The 18,917-nt window shown below is 40.8% G+C and overlaps 1 pseudogene; it reads right to left on the minus strand.

Moving 5' to 3' along the window:
* Positions 1–1,645: 1,645 nt before the first annotated feature.
* Positions 1,646–8,770, minus strand: LOC106837268 (phosphatidate phosphatase LPIN2 pseudogene; annotated as a pseudogene).
* Positions 8,771–18,917: the final 10,147 nt, after the last annotated feature.

Raw genomic sequence — 18,917 nt, forward strand, 5'->3', positions numbered from 1 at the left:
AATAAAGGAAATGACAAGATTTCTCCAACTGAGCAGCATGAAAGTCTTCAGAGGGGTGATTCTTGAACTGAGCCTCGATAGATGAGCAGGTTTTCTCCAGGAAGCTGGAGAGGGAAGAGAAGGCAGACGAGGTTAAGTAGCACATACTGTAGAGGAGCAGCTGTGTGGATGGGCTGGGTCTGTCCCTCCAGATCTACTCTTCACCCTTCCCCACCTCCTCTGTGCACCAGCAGGCTGACCTCTGTGGATTGCACCATCCCAGGGGAGCTGACTGAGTTTGACCAAGGAGAGACACTAGCTGGAGTAGAGACTGGGAGGAGAGAGAAATCTGGTAAGTATTCTCCTGGCTCCTTCCTTGTAAGGCCATGAGTTGATAGTAGTTGTATTCCTCTAACAAAAGACACATCTGCAGGGTGATCCTCCCCTCAGCTGTTGCAAAACTATAGTTTTCTCCATTTCCAGCAACTGTGCCTTCCTCTCCCCATGTTGCCAACCTCTGCATGCTCAATCGTTCCTTCTGAGATTCCTTAACTTAACTCTGTCCCCTCTTTTGGAAACAGTGGTAATCCCCAAAGGAATAACAGCTTTACTGAGATACAATTCACACACCATGGAATTCACTCATTTAAAGTATATAATTCAATGATTTTTAATATGTTCACAAAGTTGCACAACCATCACCACAATCAATTTTAGAATGTTTTCATCACCCGAAAAAGAAACTTTGTGTCATTAAACAGTCAACTTCCCATTTCCTCCATCCCCTCAGCACCAAGTAACTACTAATCTATCTTCTATCTGTAAGATTTGCTTAATATGGACATTTCATATAAATGATGTCATATAATACGTGGTCTTACCGTGACTGGTTCCTTTCACTTACCATAATGCTTTCAAGGTTCATCCATGTTGTAGCATTTATTAGTATTTCATTCCTTTAAATTGTCAAATAATATTTTGTTTATGGATATACCACATTTTATTTTTCTATTTGTCTGTCGACGAATATTTGAGTTGTTTCCACTTTTTGGCTATTATGAAGAACGTTGCTGTGAAGATCTGTGTCTAATTTTTACAAAGACCTATGTTTTAATTTCTCTGAGTACATATCTAGGAGTGTCATTTCTGGGTTATATGACAACGCTATGCTTAACCTTTCGAGGAACCACCAGCCTGTTTTACAAAATGTCTACACCATTTTACATTCCCACCAGCAATATATGAGGTTCTAATTTTCCACATACTCACCAAAACTTATTATGTGTTTTTATTATAGTCATCTTAATGTGTGTGAATTGGTATCTCATTGAGGTTCTGATCTGCATTTTCTGGATGGGTAATAATGTTTAGTACCTTTTCATGTACTTTTTGACTATTTGTCTATCTTTTTTGGAGAAATAGCTATTCAGATCCTTTACCCTTTTTTTTTTTTTTTTTGGAAATTTTAACTTTACTTTGCGCAATGTTTTGGTCCACTCTTATTTAGCTTCTTTTTTCTTCCTTTTGAATTATTCAGTTAAAGGAGCACCCAGTATACAACTTGACACAGAGCATGTGTGAGGACCAACCAGTGACAGAAGCCCAGCCTCCGAGCTCAGGTCCAAGCTCCCCTCACTTGTCCCGCCAGGGTACTGAACTGCGACCTGGCCAAGTCCACGGAGGCGAAGGAGGGCGGCAGCTCCAGCTCCAGGAGCTCTCTCTGTCCATGCCAGCGCCTGCCTGGCAACATGTGTCTTGTTCCACACCTGTGGCTCAGAGGAGAGCCCAGTGTCCTCTGTCCAGCAGAACCACCCATCGCTTTCCCTTGCTCCAGGTGAGTGACTGAGGGCCTCCGCCCGAGGTGCCTCCTCAGGCCAGGTCATCCAGGTCCACTTTGGGGATCGGGTCTCGCCAGTAGCAGAAGGAGCTGAACTCTGGGCACGGACATGCGGAATTCTGTTCCTTACTGAGGAGTGGGAATACATGCTCCACGAGCTCGCTCAGTCTGTGATACAATGACTTGTTTCCTTTGGTCCTTTCTTGTATTAATTCACCCTTGGGGTTCACAGTGAATATTCTGCAGTCTGGAACTCCAACTTGTGTGTAAGCATAAACATCATTGGGACGGTTTCCAAAGGCAGCATAGAAGGGCTGCTTAGACGGGGCAAACAGATTCTTGATGTCATTCAGACACTCAATTTTGAACTTCTCTGGTTTCTTTTCTATCACTTCCCTGTGGAAGGCCGAGAACAAGCTGCTGGGGGACAGCATCAGAGGGCCCCGGGGCAAGATTGTGCCCTTGTCATTGACTCAGTGCAGGTAGCCACAGGTCACGTCAGCCGTGCCGATGGCACAAGCTGAACAGTACAGAAACTTGTAGCCATTCTTGTTGATGGAATGGTAGAGCTTTGCTATACCCTGATGAGTCCAGTCTTTACCCAGCTGTGGAAGAATCTGTCCCAAAGCATCAGACTTGATTATCGTTCCATCGATATCTGAAATGATGACCTTGTCATTCCAGTTCCATAGGTAAATGGTCCCTGCGCAACGGCAGGTACCTTGATACTGGGTTGTAATACTAAACACAACATTATTTGGGCCATCTTGGAGCTTCAGTTTTGCAATCTGGTCTGAGGAGAGTTGAAGAGACTTCTTATATGAGGTCGTGCTGCCGTGGCTCGGGGGCTCTGTGGGGACGGGGTCCACTCTGATTGATTCTTCGAGCTCCTGTGATCCCTCGTCACTCGACGAGTCATCCTCGGCTGACCTGCCACTGGCCAGCTCCTTTGCACCTGACGGCAGGTCACTGGTCGGCAAGCACCTCGAATTTCCCTTCCTTGGCCTCCGGCAGCTGTTTGGTCATGCTTTCTCTCTTACGCCAAAACCACCAGCGACCAGATTTCTTTGGCATCTTATCTTTGACCCAGGACTCGACTGTGGCCTTAGGCAAGCTCTTCTGGAACACTTGTAAGCTAAGGATCATGGGAGCAGTCAAAGCCCAGTTATAGTAACGGTTATATATCCGTATTACAAGGTTAGGATTGTCTATAAGTCCAGGGTTTTCTGCAAATTCATGATAAGTAATGATATGCTCCACGAATTTTTCTTTAGAAATTTCTCCATTCTCACTGAGGCCCCCACAAAGGGAGAGGGTGACGTCAGGCAAGTCCATGGTAGAATCCAAGAGGCACTCAGTGCCACTATCAGTGGCCGCGCTTCCCACGGACTGTGGGGACTGGGAGCCAGAAGGCGTGTCAGACTCGGGTCACTGCCTGGAGACGGGGTCTGATTCACTTTTAGGGAAACAGAGAGCTGCAACTTCAGGTTCTAGAGCCTTTAAATCATCTAGGTAAATATCATCAGGTCCCTGGTGTTGGCTTCTCTTGTGGACACCTTTCTTCTTTGACGGCGAGTCTACCTTAGCTGCTGGTTTTGATTCTGAGGGAGCCTCCAGCAACGAGGGGTTGGGAAGGTGGTCTGCATCTAACATAGATGAAATTGGAGGTGGCTCAAGGAGAGGTTCGACAAGTCCTGCAGCTCTAGTTGCATCACTCATCTGCTTACACAGGGCTCTGGGTTTGGGTTTCACTATGGTACAGACCGTTTCTCCCATGGAAGCATCCTTTTCAACCTCACTGCTGAGGCTGTCCTCACTTGGAATTACCCGAAAATGGGTATTTTCTGATGGTGTAATCGTACCTGTCCTAGGATGATGGTCAGATCTGTCTCTTTTGCTGACCTTGGTGGACTGTGGGAACCCGCCCCACGTCCACTCCATGTGGGACTCAGATCTGAGCAGGCTCTCGGCTGGTTTCACCTCCAGCTCTGAATCGCTCTTAGGACACACTGCCGTTGGGGAATAGGTGTTGTCTGAAGGGGACCAGTCTCCATCAGATAAGGGGTATTGATCCCCAGAATGGAAAAGCAAAGGCTCTTTATATTCTTCTTCCTTTAAGGAAGCATTTGAAGATCCTCTTGCTGACTGGGCCCCCTTGCCATCGTCAGAACTCAGGTTCACATCCACGGTGTCCTCTGCAGCAGGGCAAGTGGCCTGGTTTTCCTTCTTACTGTCCTGTTTGCATTTCTTTGTCCTTCGTTTTTTCTTTTTCACAGAACTTGGAGCAAAAACTCTCTCCGTGTCCAAGATGTGTGAGATGTCTGAACTCTGAGATGGTCTTTCATTTCCACCAGATTTCACCAAACGGGTGTCAATATCTTTAAAGAACTGATCTTCAGTAGGAATTGGTGAGGTGGCAAGGTAAGCAGGAAGCTTTTCATATTCCTCTTCAGTCTCCTCCACAAAGAAAGCTTCTCCATTGTCACCCAGTTTCCTGTGAAGATCCACTGCATCGCCATTGATTTCTATATCAATCACTTTCTCCTTGGATCTCAGGACTCCCAGCTTCCCGAACCGAACGTGAAATGGCAAACACTGATAGGCGGCTCGGCTCCCGGCCTGCGCTGGCGCCCGCGGGTGGCCGAGAGGAGGCAGCGGCCGGATGGCGGTGGCCAGGGGCGGCCGGAGAGGGCGAGCGCGCCTCCTTTACCCATTTTAAACTCCCAATCTCTTAAACCCTTCACTTGTTATTGTGTGGATTCCTGCTAGGCTCTCAACTGATATGCATCAAAGGACCGTCTAGATTTATAGAACATGTCCTACTTCGAGGTACATAAATTTAGTGAAAGATTCGGGTAAGCCACATGTGCTAGTGGCGCAAAGAAAAGGAAGAAAATCATTTCCATAATATACATTGACCTCAGCAATTTCTTTTGAATTGAGGCTCTCTCTCAATGTGGTCTCTTAACTACCTACTTTTCATTTGAATCATTTATTGCTAAACCATCCTAAAAACACAGGACTAGGGACCTCTCAGTCCAGGTCACAGGAAGGAGAATTTTAGGGCTCAAATTTTTTTAATGCAAGCTTTCCTAGCAAGCTTTAGAAATCCCTGACAGCTGAAACATCTGAATAAGAAAAGCTATAGATAATATTGAAGGTGGTCTTTTCTTGTCAAAATAACTCAGATTTTAGTAAAACCCAGCAGCTACAATAAAGTCAGGGTTTGGAGCCACACAGAACGACTCTATTATTTATTTGCCCTATGACTTTCGACAAGTTACTTGATCCATTTCAGCCTCAGTTTCCTCATCTGTAAAATTAGGATAATGGTATTACTCTACATAAAATAGTTGTGATATATAACTAAAATAGTGCAAATGAGACATCTACAAAGAAAAACGTTAAATAATTATTTTTTTCCCCTCTGTTCTTGTACTGCTGTTTCATGTTAGTCTGGGTCTGAAAAGTCTCTCTCGCCTCTATAATGCTAAGTATGTGACACCAAAATTTATATGGTTATGTTACAAAAGATACATTTAATGTGATAGGTGAATACATTTAATTATATACTTTATTACAGAAAAATTCTGAGATATGTTGAAAAATTTACTCCTTTTTTTAACAATAGTAAACAAAACAAAGTATTAGACCTCAGATTTCTGATATTCTAGGGTGAAGACAGGTAATCTATTTATTTATAAAATTGTAGGCCTAAAAAAATTCTGCTTAGAATTCTCTCCACCAACCTATAAGCTTCAGAATTAGCCTTACTTATCTGAGACATGAATTAGATCCCAAAGTTGGGAAAAGTAGCATTACACCCTTTGTTTATAATTGTGAGCATGTTAATATTTTGTATTGACAAAATGCCAAGTGCAACAGAGCAGTTCTCTTTTTAAATCATTCCGTGAGCTGATGAATTATGAATATAAAGTGGGGGCCTGTCTTGTGATACTAATGCTGTATCTCAAGGAAGCAAGAGACAAAATTCTGACCTTTAGGAACACAATGAATTTATAGAAAACCAGTCCTCTAGGCATCCACTTGAAAAGTGCACTCTTATCTACAAAGCCCAGACAGAGATGGGCTACACTCTTAACTCAAATAATAGCCTTGTTTCCCTCCTGCAAATTGTGGAACCATTCTTGTATTATAAGAGTCCAATTGTGCAAAGAGCTGTACAGGAAGCTACACAGGCACTTAGATAGGACCCTGCAAGTAGAGATATTTTTTTCTGAGTGCAAATGGAGCATTGAACAAGTACATTTTAAGTATTTAGGATGTTGGCAGTTGCAAAATCTGGTTCTAGAAGCTCTTGTCCTTAAATTATATATAGTCACTTCATTCAAGTGAGTCAGTGTGAACTGAATAGGATACTTTATTCTCTCTTGCCAGTCTCTACTAAATTTACTCTGTGGAATATCCTTTCCTGCCTCTAGATTAAAATTTGTGTAACTTCCATAGCTTTCCCAATCATTCTCAGATGATAAAATCTTTTTTTTCTTAGGTACTAGAAACTCTTGTCAGGGCATGTGTCACATCCATCAAGTCTTTGCTCAAATCTTATCTTCCTTGACCATCTTATTTACAAATTCAGACCTCACTTCCACTCTAGCATTCCAGATTCTCCTTCCTGCTGTTTTTTTCTGCCTTCTAAGGAATAACACTGAGTTTGTCTATTTTCTGTCTGCCTTCCCTAGTAAGTCCCTTGAAGGCAAGGACTTTGTTCTTTTCTTTTTCTGTGTGTGTGGGTGTGTTTACCAATTTATTCCTTGAACCTAAAACAGTGGCAAGGACATTGTAGACTCCCGCTCAATACGTATTTGTTGAAAGGGAGAGTGAATCAGAAATCTAAATTCTCATCCAGTTTAAAGATTTTCTCCACTCTCAGCGTGAACTTCCCTTAAGTAGGATGCTGTGATAGAGAAGGAAAGTGTGGGTACCGTCTCTGTTTTTCACTCTCTCACTTCCCCTGCTCATCAGCTCCTACTTGAGACTGAAAGACGCAGGATGTGAGGGAGGAGAACACAAAATTACTTATGGTTGTACTTTGTCATCAGGGACAATTTAATAACAATTGTGACAGATGCACGATTTGCTAGAACTTTCTTCCGTGGGGGGTTGGTGGGTTCTTAAGAGACTCCACATTGCTGAGATTCTCTCAACTCCTTGATGTAGGTGATGACTTGGCTGGTTGGCTGCTTGTGACATTACTCAGCTTCTGCATCCAAATGCTTTGTTAGCTGTGTTTCAAATTAAAATAATATGAGGTTGCTATAATAAGCAAAATAATTATATAACATAAAGGTTTATAAAGGCAAAACAAAACCCCTCCCTTTATTCTCCAACTCTACCATGTAATCAATGTTAATCTTTCCCCGGAACTTTGTCCTTGATTGTATATATACATACAAGCATACATACACATTGGGATATCTTTTTGAGTATTTATATTTACTTATTTAAAACCATGCTCTGCTTATTACACTGATAAATTGTACATAACGTGATTCTGCCATTTTTTTCCTACTGTTTTTGTTCAGAAACAATCAGCATCCTGAGCAAGTATGATTAATGACATAATCAAACACATTTTGCTTTTTGTCTCTTGTCTCTCATTCTTTTTCATCATTGAATTAGGCCTGCCCTGAACCCCATCAAAACTAAGGTGGATTCAAACAGGGAAAGTGAACAAGATTTTAATGTTAAATCAAGTCCGAATATCTGATTAATATCTAGGAATGAATATTAATTTACCTAATTGAGTCTACATTTGAGGCTTAAGGTGACCTTAGTTTTCTTCCGCTGCGCCACTGGGCCGGCCCCAAGGAATATTATCTTAATGTCATTTTAATTTCCTCTTTTTCAATGATTATGTATCATTTTGCTTTTCCAATCTTGTATATTTCCTACTTTTTTCTTAATCAGGCTCATGAGGGGTAAATATGATTTTTAAATCTTTCTCAAAGATTCTTATTTGGCATTTACTTACTATTTTTACTTTTGCAGTTTAATAATTTCAGATTTGGGGCAGGCCTGGTGGTGCAGAGGTTAAGTGTGCACGTTCCACTTTGGCAGCCCGGGGTTCGCCAGTTCGGATCTCTGGTGCGGACATGGCACCGCTAGGCAAGCCATCCTGTGGCAGGCGTCCCACGTATAAAGTAGAGGAAGATGGGCATGGATGTTAGCTCAGGGCCAGTCTTCCTCAGCAAGAAGAGAAGGATTGGCAGCAATTAGCTCAGGGCTAGTCTTCCTCAAAAAACCAAAAAATAATAATAATAATTTCAGATTTTATTTTACTAATTTCCTCTTCCTCCTCTCTTCTGCTTTATTATGTTGTATGTTATCTAATTAAAATATTTACGGTAGATATCCAGACAGCTATTTATCCTTCTATTCATCTGCCTACCCGCTTTTGTACCATTCTTATATTTGAGAAGTCTCTGAATTTAGAAGACACTTCAAGTTAGTGTTAGAAATCCTAACTTATTTATCTGTCCTCTCTTACTGCAGGGTGCAGGCAGCTATGATGCAGATGACATAGACGTTACTTATTAGATTTACCTAAAAGAGAATTAAATTTATCAGATAGTGATGTTAAATGAAAACATATCATGGTCTTCTTCCTGGTGTGGATGGCCAGGCTAGATGTTTTATAAGATTTAAAGATTCTTTTGATGGTGGGATACAACACAATGACACTAGGAGAGAAGAAAGGCAGAACACTTTGTTACTTTCAGCTCCAATGCTGCCAAGCAGGATCACCCATGGGGTTGCACCTGGGGACAGGTGACAATAAGCTGGAACTGTAGGAGCAGGCTTATATATGGCAAGTGAGGCCAGGATAGCTAGGTTTCCTGGGCTTCCTGGGGATTGGCTAATCTGAGCAATCATGCAGTCTCTGGGGCATAGAAGTTGTCCCTAGTTGTTTGGTACCTGGTCCAGAGTCATTTGGAGTATGTGTCTATGGGACACACAGAATATGTGAGCTCAATAAGGGAAGTGGTTGGGTGGGGTCTTAGCAAACTGCCCACAAAGGGGAACTAAGAGTTTTTAGCCACAACTTCAATACTGGGTGATGACAGCACTTGTGAAATACTATATTACCAGAGACATCAGCTTTCTAACACAGCAGTGACAGAAGTGCAAGTAGAAGATTTCACATTCAAACTCCAGTGCTTCTGCCCTTTGGCAGAGTAAGCAGGGGTTTTGCAGGAGAAGCCCAGTGGTGTAATTTGGGAGTCAGATTGTGTGTCCTTTAAACCTGATTCTGGCCCTCCTAGAGATTCTCAGAGATGTGCTATGTTAGTCAGGGTTCTCCATGTACATGAAGAAATCAATAATAAGGAATTGGCCCCTGTGATTAATTCCAAGGCCTGTGGGGTGAGTCAGCCAGCTGGAGACCCAGGAGAGCCAGTGGTTTAGTTTCAATCTGAGTCCAAAGGCCTGAGAACCATGAGTGTCAACGGTGTAGTTCTAGTCTAGAAGTCAGCAGGTTCAAGACCCAGGAACAGCCAATGTTTCAGTTAAGTCTGAGAGCAGGGAAGAAACCAATGTTCCAGTTCGAAGGCAATCAAGCAGAGAGGATTCTCTCTTGCTCAGCATTGTCAGGCTTTTGTTCTATTCAGGCTTTCAACTGACTGGATGAGGCTTATCCACATTGGGGAGAGCAATCTGCTTTACTGACTCTACTAATTTAAATGTTAATCTCATCCCCAAACAGAGGCTTCAAAACATCCAGAGCAGCTATCTGGGTACCCCATAGTCCAGTCAAGTTGACACATAAAATTAACCATCATACCTTCTTTTATAAATTTATTTTCTGTTTACTAGAGAAAGTTCTGTGAATTCTTTTGATTTCCACTAAAAATCTTGACTGACACAAATACTAGTTTTATTTTAATATTTAATCTTTCATCTTTAATGATGCATGTACTTAATTCTATGTATTTTTTTCTGAGAAGAGCTTTTGACATGTCCAGTAGATTTTTGTATAGCCATTTCTTTTTTATTGTTTTTTAAATACTTTGCCCTTTTAAGTTTAAATTCCTCTTTATTTCAACTACTATCTCAAAGCTAATTTTCTAATTTTTATACAATAAAAATTACCCCCTAAACCTTATATATAATTAAGATTAGAGAATTGGTCTGTAAAATTTATACATTTTTGAATTTAAGGTTTTTTTGTGTCTAAGTTGGTAAACAGAGTTTTTAGAAGTTCAATGAGTATACACAAAATACTTTTTATTTAAGCTATTTAAAATTTATATCTCACTATGAAATTTTAGAGTTGAGCACTATTACTTATTTTTTGTTAACAAAATCTGTTCTATTTTTAAAGAAATATATTGAAATCTCCTATTATTTTTAATGTTCACTTTGCTTTTTAAGTAGTTTTTACTTTGTATATGTATAAAGCTCATTCAGATTTACAATTTTTCTCATGAATTTTGTTTTCTATAGTTACCTAAAATCCCTCTTTATTCTGATAAGTGAATTTAACCTTAAACTCCTCCTGTGTGTTAATATAGCCATTCCTGCTTTTTTGGTAGTTGCAATTACATTTGAATAATATTTCTTTAACGTCTCTTTAATTTCAACCCAGATTTAATGCTTTGTCCTCTATACAAAGCATAATATTTTTTAAACATGTAAATATTACAGTCTGCCCTTTAGAGGAAAGTACTTAAGTACTTTAATTAATTTACTTAATTTTATTCCTTACATTTTACTTTGCATGTATTATTTATTTTGCTTTATTATTTTTTCCCTTGTTTTTAATGGTTTCATCAATTTACTCCTTATCTCCTTTTTCCTTCTCATTTATGTGAGAGTTCTACTGCACTTTCTCATTCCATCAAATTGTGTCTTTTCTGATATTCATACAAATTTCTCTAGTATAATATAAAAAGAAGAAACTCATAAAATCATGTAGGTTATTTAATTTTCACATTCTCCTTCCTGCTCTATCTCCCCATTCTCCCTCTTTTTCTGCCCAATATCCCCCAATTTCAAAGTTTTGTTGAGCAAGCTTTATATTTTGAGGTCCAGACTTTTTTTTTAAGTTATCTCACAGTTTCTCACATCTATTTTAAGAATTCCTATTTAAGCCATTTATATTTTGCATTTTGCTTTGGTGACATTTAAACAAAAACTATTTTATTGCATTTTTGAAAAGGCAAAGGCTAAAGACATCAGTAAAGAAGTCAGAGAAGTCAATAAGGAGTTCGATCAAAAGCATGTGATCCTGTAGAATTCACAGAATCCGTGTAGACCAGAACACGAAGCTCAGGACAAGGAGAGGCCTCCAGGTGAAAAGCTACAGCATGGTGAGTTGCTATAGCTGTCTTCGAGTCACACACTGCTTGCACATTTTAACCCTGCTCCTTGAGGGGAAATGGATGGAGTTTCTGATAGATCCTGGCCATTGACAGGGGTGTGGGATTTATATCCGCATAGATTTGGACTCAAATTACTCCTCTGCCTCTTCTTAGCAGGTGATAGCAGGCAGTCACCAGCCTCCAGAGCTCCAGTTTCCTATTTGTGAAAAGGAAATAATAATACCATCTCACAGGATTGCTTTAAAACATAGAAGACCACAGACCTCTAAGGTATGTGTTGTTGGGCACTCAAGTAATGTTTGGGTCCCTGTCTTTCCCTTGGCCAGAACTGTGTGCTGATATTTGCCTTAAGACAGTAAAACTAATTTGAAAGTCAAACCTCACATCCCTCCTGCTGGGAAAAGGAGTCACTGGAAAAATAACACCTCTGCCCTCCAGCCAAGCGTGTCTGTTTCCATCTTTGTGTTCACTTTCCGTCTTTGTCTAGACACACATATAGGGTTGGAAGCACCTTGAACTGGCAGATCTGTGTCTTCCAAAAATATTTTTTTGAGTTTGATTGGTAACTACTTTTTGGCTTACCTCTTCCTACTAAGAGATTTTATAAATCACCAGAGTTTTAGATTTGAACCCAAGATCTAGTCAACTACACAGTAAAACAAAAACTCAGGATAGCTGAGGGATGAAATTAAATTTTGATTAATCTGGTATCTCAGAGTGTCTCTAGGCAACACCAGCCTCCTTACAAAATGATTTATTGCCTAACATGTCAGCTTAGGAAATACATAAGATTTCGGCTAAAAGGGACTTTTATGGGATGACAGGCTCACATTCTGCCTTCAGGCACAGAGGTTTCTAACATTGTCCCTACCCAAGTGTCTCTACTTTTATTTTCCCCCTTCATAGACCTCAGGTTTGGTTATTTTTTCCTGGACGTATATTAAATAAAAGCTTGTTTCTTAAATGTAATTCATCAAGGAGGCTTTGGTTAACCTTACCTAACCAGTTATCAACTGAAACACTCTCTTTTTCCCCATCAAAAGGAAACAAGCACTACATTTTGGTTAACCTCATGGCACCTGCATTGTAGATAAACAATAAAATCCTTTGAATTCTTTTTAGGCTTTGCATCACACAGCCTTGTATTCGAATCATCTCCTCCAGGTGTTAGCTGTGTGATCTTGTCCCAGATATGTAATTTGGATTACCCCATATAAGGAGGCAGTGGTCCTCAAACAAGCATTATCAGCATTATATGAAACTAGTTAGAAATGCACACTTTCAGACCCTGCCACAAACCTACTGATTTAGAAACCCTGATGTCTGTGTTTTCAAAAGCCCTTAGGTTCCTGTGATGCATGTGGAAGTTTGAAAAGCAGTGGATTAGAGAACAAACTGTAACATTTCTAGAGTTTATCATAGAATAAATGAAAAGTGCATACAGAGCAACAAGCATATTGCGTGGCATACAGTAGGTACTCCAAAATGTTAGGTAGTAGCATTATTATTGAAAATCATATAGAGACCCTCCATGCTTCCTTCCACACAGCCCAGGTTAGAAATCACTGATTTAAGCCAAGAAGGTGGAAAGTGTTAGTCATTATTTCACAAATTAGTTTATTAAGTGTCATCATGCAGACCATGAGAATCCAGGGATCCTCGTGAGGAAAAGAGCAGAGTCTGAGGCAGGAATTCCAGTTACCACTAGAACTGTATCCCCAAATTCTGGAATTAGAGTCACCTGACCTCTCTGCCCAGAAAGTCGTCAATTTGGGAAATTAACTAGAATTCTCTTTGTCAAAGAAAAAGTCGTTACCTCTTGAGAAACTGAGGTTCCTTCTGAAAATGTAGAAAATCATTAAAAGGCATTTTTTGGTACATTTCTGGAAGAAAATATATGCAGGCCTCTCTCAAGTGGTGCCACTTCTGCTTGAAGGGCTGGAGAAGCGTTGGCCTGTGAGCAGGAAGTAGCTTTCTGTCACTGTGCTGTTAGTAATTGACCCTCCCACAGCTGGTTTAGAGCCTTAACTAGTCCCTTCCAGACTCCCGAGCCTGATGATGATACAGGAGCTAGCCTTTAGAGCACTTCACTTCCTGACTTGCCTGGTAATGATTGTGGCATTCCATTTAGCTCCATCTGAGTGCTATTTAATATTGAATATTCTTGAGGATGTAGACCTCCCCAACACTGAATTTTACCAACAGAAAATACGGACGAATAGACTTTGTTTTTCCATCTCTGCTTTTAACTTTTGTAGTCTTCAAACTGGATATTTCTCCTTAAGACCTATAGAGAAAAAGAACATGGATGGACAAATGGTTCTATCCATGAAGTTTTTTCATGTCTTAACAAGAAAATAGCACTATTGTTCTATCAATCCCTTTTCTTCCAACACTCCTCCCCACACCCTCTTTCCTCTATTCTCTCTCTCTCTGAGTGCCCCTGCCATGGTTTTAAAGATTTTACAAAAAAGGAAGAAATTATATCCTTTCTACCATTCAGGCATTCCTTCAATCTATGCAAGTATAAGAATGAGACTTATTTTGCCACAAAGCTGGGTGAGTAGGCAGCACATACATAAAATGAGGAAAAAAAGAAAAGGATGGGGTGTCAGAAGCTTGCTTTATCTATAATTCAGATATTAACCATCTTGTCTTGTGAAAGAAAGCCTGGGGAAGAAAGATAATGTCATTACTCATAAGCTTGTTACTCACACAGAGTATCCTGCAGGGAGCTTCCTGTGGGCCTGGCAGGAGGGAGGGATTTCTCAACTTTCTGACTGGCTTTGAAGTGCTACTTACTCATGTCATTCCTTCATAAGGATCTTTTAGAACAAAAAGAGCAGGTCCTTTCAGAATCCTGCCCTCATTTTCCTCACCTGTAACTAGGCTTTATCTCACCCAAAATATAAGACTGATACACAGTTTATTCACCACGGCATCCACTATACCTTCAGGGGTAAAAACTTGGTTGAGCTCAGTTCTGATAATTGCAAATTGTTTTTTGTAGAGACAAACCTTCTGGGCTCCACTGCCTTTCCGGGGAAAGTCTCTCATATCTTAGCAGCTTTCCTGAGCCAACTGCATAAGTTTCCTGATAAAATGCAGAAGGCCCAAACCCAGCAGTGTGTGGACTCGATTGTTGGAAAGGAGAAACTGAGCAACCGCTGAGCTGAACTGTTCCCTTTCTGACGTAACTTTCATTATTTAGAAGTGCCACTATTTATCGCCATAGCATTTCAAGCAGCCTTATAGACCTGAATATTTACTCCGATAGGGACAAAGCTAGTGTTGCTGCACAAAATTGGGGTTCTCTTGCCCCATGTGTATAAAGAGCCAATTATTACGGCGTCAGCTTTTGGGAAAACAGCTTTATTGTGGGGATCAATCTACAAGGAGACAGGAGGCACCACATGCTCTCAGATCTGTCTCCTCGATCTGGGGCTTGGGGCAAAATTTATGGAGTGAAGGGCAGGGCAGTCTGAAGTGTGGAGCTAGATGATTGGAGATAAGGAGAAGTGAGGTAATTGATGATCTGCACAAGTGTAGTCCAGCTTCATGGCTCTTCATAGGGTGCATGTTCACAAAATGGTGGTGTTGGTATGATCTGAGGGTGGAGTTTTCAGCCCTTTGACATCAAAAGTGTCACATTTTGGGCACTTGTGCAGGCCCATTTGATGGGTTGGTGGTCTCAACCGGCCTGAACTGGACAAGGGGGTGATGTGGGGTCGGTGAGCCGAGTCGTCGAAAGAAAGATTTCTTGGACTCTCAAGATCTGGCAGTAGTGCTCTTTTATTTAGAGAATAGAATAGCATGGGGACAGGACCCATGGGCAGTCACAGCTTCTGCTGCCGCCACTTCTGCTGCCCCTGCTGGCATAGGGACAGGGCCCATGGGCAGGCAGAGCAGCTGCTGCTGCCCCCACTGGCATGGGGACAGGACCTATGGGCAGGCAGAGCTGGTGCGTGGGGACAAGACCCACGGGCAGTCAGAGCTCCTGCTGCTGCCCCGAGTCGAAGGCTAGGGCTAAATTTAAGGCATAGGTATGTGAGTCATCTCTTTACGAAGACAAAGGAAAGAACATGAAAAAAAGTTAAAATGGTATCAGTGCAGGTGGGGTCTGGTCGTTGGGTGATCCCATGACTTTTAGACAAGAATCAAATTGGATTAAGTAAAGGTTAGAAAGGTTAGAAGCCACCACCCTAAATCAGTTTCATGAGATTGCCAGACAGCAACCAACTTAAGTTCTTGCCTTCCGCATTAAGAGTTTCTAGGGATAAGGTCATCTCTCCTCTTCTTCCTGGTACAGAGAGGGAGGCACCTTTTATAGATAGAGATTTACCTTACAAATGTAAATGTATCCCAACAAGGCAAGTTCCATTCCCCAGACCCTCCTTCCCTGTCCCAGTTTATCAAAAGCAATCAGCCCCAAACAATCCCAATGCCAAAGAGTCATATCTTGGGGTGGCCAATTTCAGGTCCCTACAAGTTCATCCCTCCCTTCCTTCACAAATGCAAATGTCTCTCAAAAGGGCAAGCAAAATTCCAGTCCTCGGAGCCTGCTTCTCATCTGTAGTTTTAAAAGTAACCAGCCTAAAATCCTCAGCAGGGGGACTCTCAGATCCTGAAATCAACTCTTAATTACTCCGTTGATAAGACAGGGTCAGTTGAACTGGTGCTAGAGGGCCCATGGTTAGACCAGGAATTTGGTAAAATAATTAGAATTCAGTATCTCTCAAATGTGATAGTTTGCCAGCTTTTACTCTCACTTCCATTATTTAGACTCCCATCATCATTGTTTTCTTGGCTTACAGAATGGATCTCTTGATGGATGTCTAGGACTCTTCTCAAAAAGTTGGTTCTCAAACTTGAGTGTGAGCAAATTGTCATTTGAAGAGCAGATTCTTGAATCCTATTCCAAGAAATTGCATTCTTAACAAATACCAAGCAAATGCAGATGTAAGGTTCCAAAACATATTTTGATACATTACTAACTCCATTTCCCTCTGTCCATTCTTCCTATGGTGACAGAGCACTCATTCCACAGTGCAAATTTGACAATGTCAGCCTCCACCACAAGAATAGTTGATAACATCCCAGCGCCTTGAAGAAGAAAGCCCAGACCTTTAGCTAGCGATAGTATCTACCTTTGTATATATGTATGTATGCTTGCTTGATCTTTCCAAGAAAGTATTTAAAGTAAATTATAATAGTGTATATGCTACAACAAAATAAATGACAGATGTGGAAATCTTTACAGAGAAAAATGTAAGTGGGAAAAATAAGATGAAGCCAAGAGTGAGAATAGTACCCAGATGAGATACACCCGGTGAGGCCCTGTACAATTGCACTGAGTGGGCCCCAAATTTGGTTCAGAATGGTCTAGCAGAAAATGCAGAGATACATAGACTGGTTAAATAAGTCACACTTTCCAGAAGGGAAAATATATATCTAGTTAATGAGGAGAACTATGACTTATCTTAATATCGAGACCAGGGAGAATTTATTCTTGCAGGGCCTGTGACAGTGGACACCTTGCAATGTAATGAATGATATCCTTATAATAAATATAGCAATAGGTTTCCTAGGGCTGTTTCTTATGTTCTTACATGTTGATCAGTGATACCAGTGATCAGTATCAGTAAAGCCTGACATGAAGCACAGGTCTATAAATACCTTGAAGGGATGGGGTGTTTGCACCTCTGTTCTAATCAAAGAACAAATTTTAAAGTTCTACAAAATTTGCTAGGAATGGGGCATGAGTTAAATAAATATGATATTAAATTCTAATCTAGCAGCTGTGAAGATTATCCCAGAGCTCCACTGAGCTTTAGGTAAGGATAAGGCAGCAGTAAATTCCAGTTGTACTGAGAAAAATGTCTGGAGTGCAACCCCAGTAGGATGTTGTTGAAGTGAATGTTAACATCCTTTAACAACCCTCGAGGCTGGGATAGGATTGCCATTCTTTTGTGAAAATTGGGTAGTCTAACAGCTAGGAAACATGCTTGAAAAGCTCTCCCCCAAGGCAGTAGGAATGATTCTTCTTACGAAGTAATACTTGGGGGCCAGCCCAGAGGCATAGTGGTTAAGTTCATGTGCTCTGCTTTGGCAGCCCAGGGGTCACAGGTTCGGATCCCAGGCGGGGACCTACACACCACTCATCAAGCCATGCTGTGGTGGCGTCCTGCATATAAAATAGAGGAAGATTGGCACAGATGTCAGCTCAGGGACAATCTTCCTCACCAAAAAAAAAAAAAAAGAAAGAAAGAAGTAACACTTGGTCTTCCCTAGCACATAGACCTAATAAACAACTGGTTCCATAATTAACTGGGAACATTCGTAAAGGAAAACAATTCAACTCTCTGTGGAGAGTATTGTTTTCCTCATTTTATGATGATGAGATGAAGCTTAAGAGAAGTGATATAACTCAACTAGTAATTAACAAAACTGGGATTCAAACCCAGATCTAGTTGAGTGCCAAGCCCGTCCTTTTAACCTCCACACTACACTCTTTTTCCAAAATACTCCTCCTTCAACCCTGATTGCCATGGTAATAAGGTAGATCATTAATGGGAGGAATCCGTATTCAACTTATTCATCTTGTTTATAACCAGCTTCTCTCCATAGAACCAAAGACAGAAGAACTTTAGCCCAGTATTCAAGGCTTTGGTAGCTTAGCTAGTGCCACCTATCCGATCGTTCCTGCACATTTACCCTGGTCTCAAGGATATCAAACCACTTATGCCATGCTCTTTCTCTGCTCTGTTTATTCTACAGAGAACGCTTTCTCCATCCTAGTGTACATGGCAGGCTCCTATTCACTCGCCAAGTCTCAATTCAAACATATCATCTACTTTTTTGCATGTGGGATAATATACTTTGTATAAAAGTAAGGTGCACGTGTGTTTGTCTAGGTTGTCTTTAATCTATACCATAGTTGGTTAGTTAGCATTTTGAAGTGCCCTAATAAATAGTTGGCCCTAAAGACATAGGTATTTAGCCTTTCATATATTGTTATTTGAATCTAAGACAGAGGGTTTATAAATGAGTATAAAAATGATAGAAATATTTTTTCATGAAATCAATGCATCTAAAGATAGGTGGTGAGTTAGGGCAATTTGTAAATGCCATACTCCACGTGCATGAATGTAATACTGAATAAAAAATTTGGCACACCTGCAGAGTAGACTAATATCCTTAATGCAGCACTTAAGCTCTAGAGCTCAGTTGGTCCTATGTCCCTCCACCTTTCAGAGGCTGGCTAGTCCTACTAACAGAAGAGGTTTGTGTCTACTTTCAGAGCAAAATTTTCTTACCATGCCAAGGACAGAGAATGGGACTTGCCAAAGCCTTAAGAACAAGCTACATTACTATTTTGTCCCTACTTGTCAATAAATGTTTCCACATTCAACAGAATTTAGTCTAAGGTTTGTTTTCATCATAACCTGGTAGGGTGATAGAGAGAGAAGAGAGTTATAGACCCTACATATACCTAACCAACCAAAGGCTACCAGATATTTACCCAAAGACCCAAACTTCACTGATGAGCCAAATTGGCTAAGGAGAGTTTGTAACATCATCTTAGTTGGCGCCTTCCCAGAGTGTCCCAAATGGATACACTCTATTTCTACTTCATATTTCTATCTTGTTTTTATCCCATTAAATGAATGATTATAACTTATCTTGCATTATAGCAATTATTTCTTGGCATTCTAATACTTGTAACTTCAATACCATAAAGATTTTGTTGAACTTAT

This window comes from Equus asinus, chromosome 3 (assembly GCF_041296235.1).
Source record: "Equus asinus isolate D_3611 breed Donkey chromosome 3, EquAss-T2T_v2, whole genome shotgun sequence".
NCBI lineage: Eukaryota > Metazoa > Chordata > Mammalia > Perissodactyla > Equidae > Equus > Equus asinus.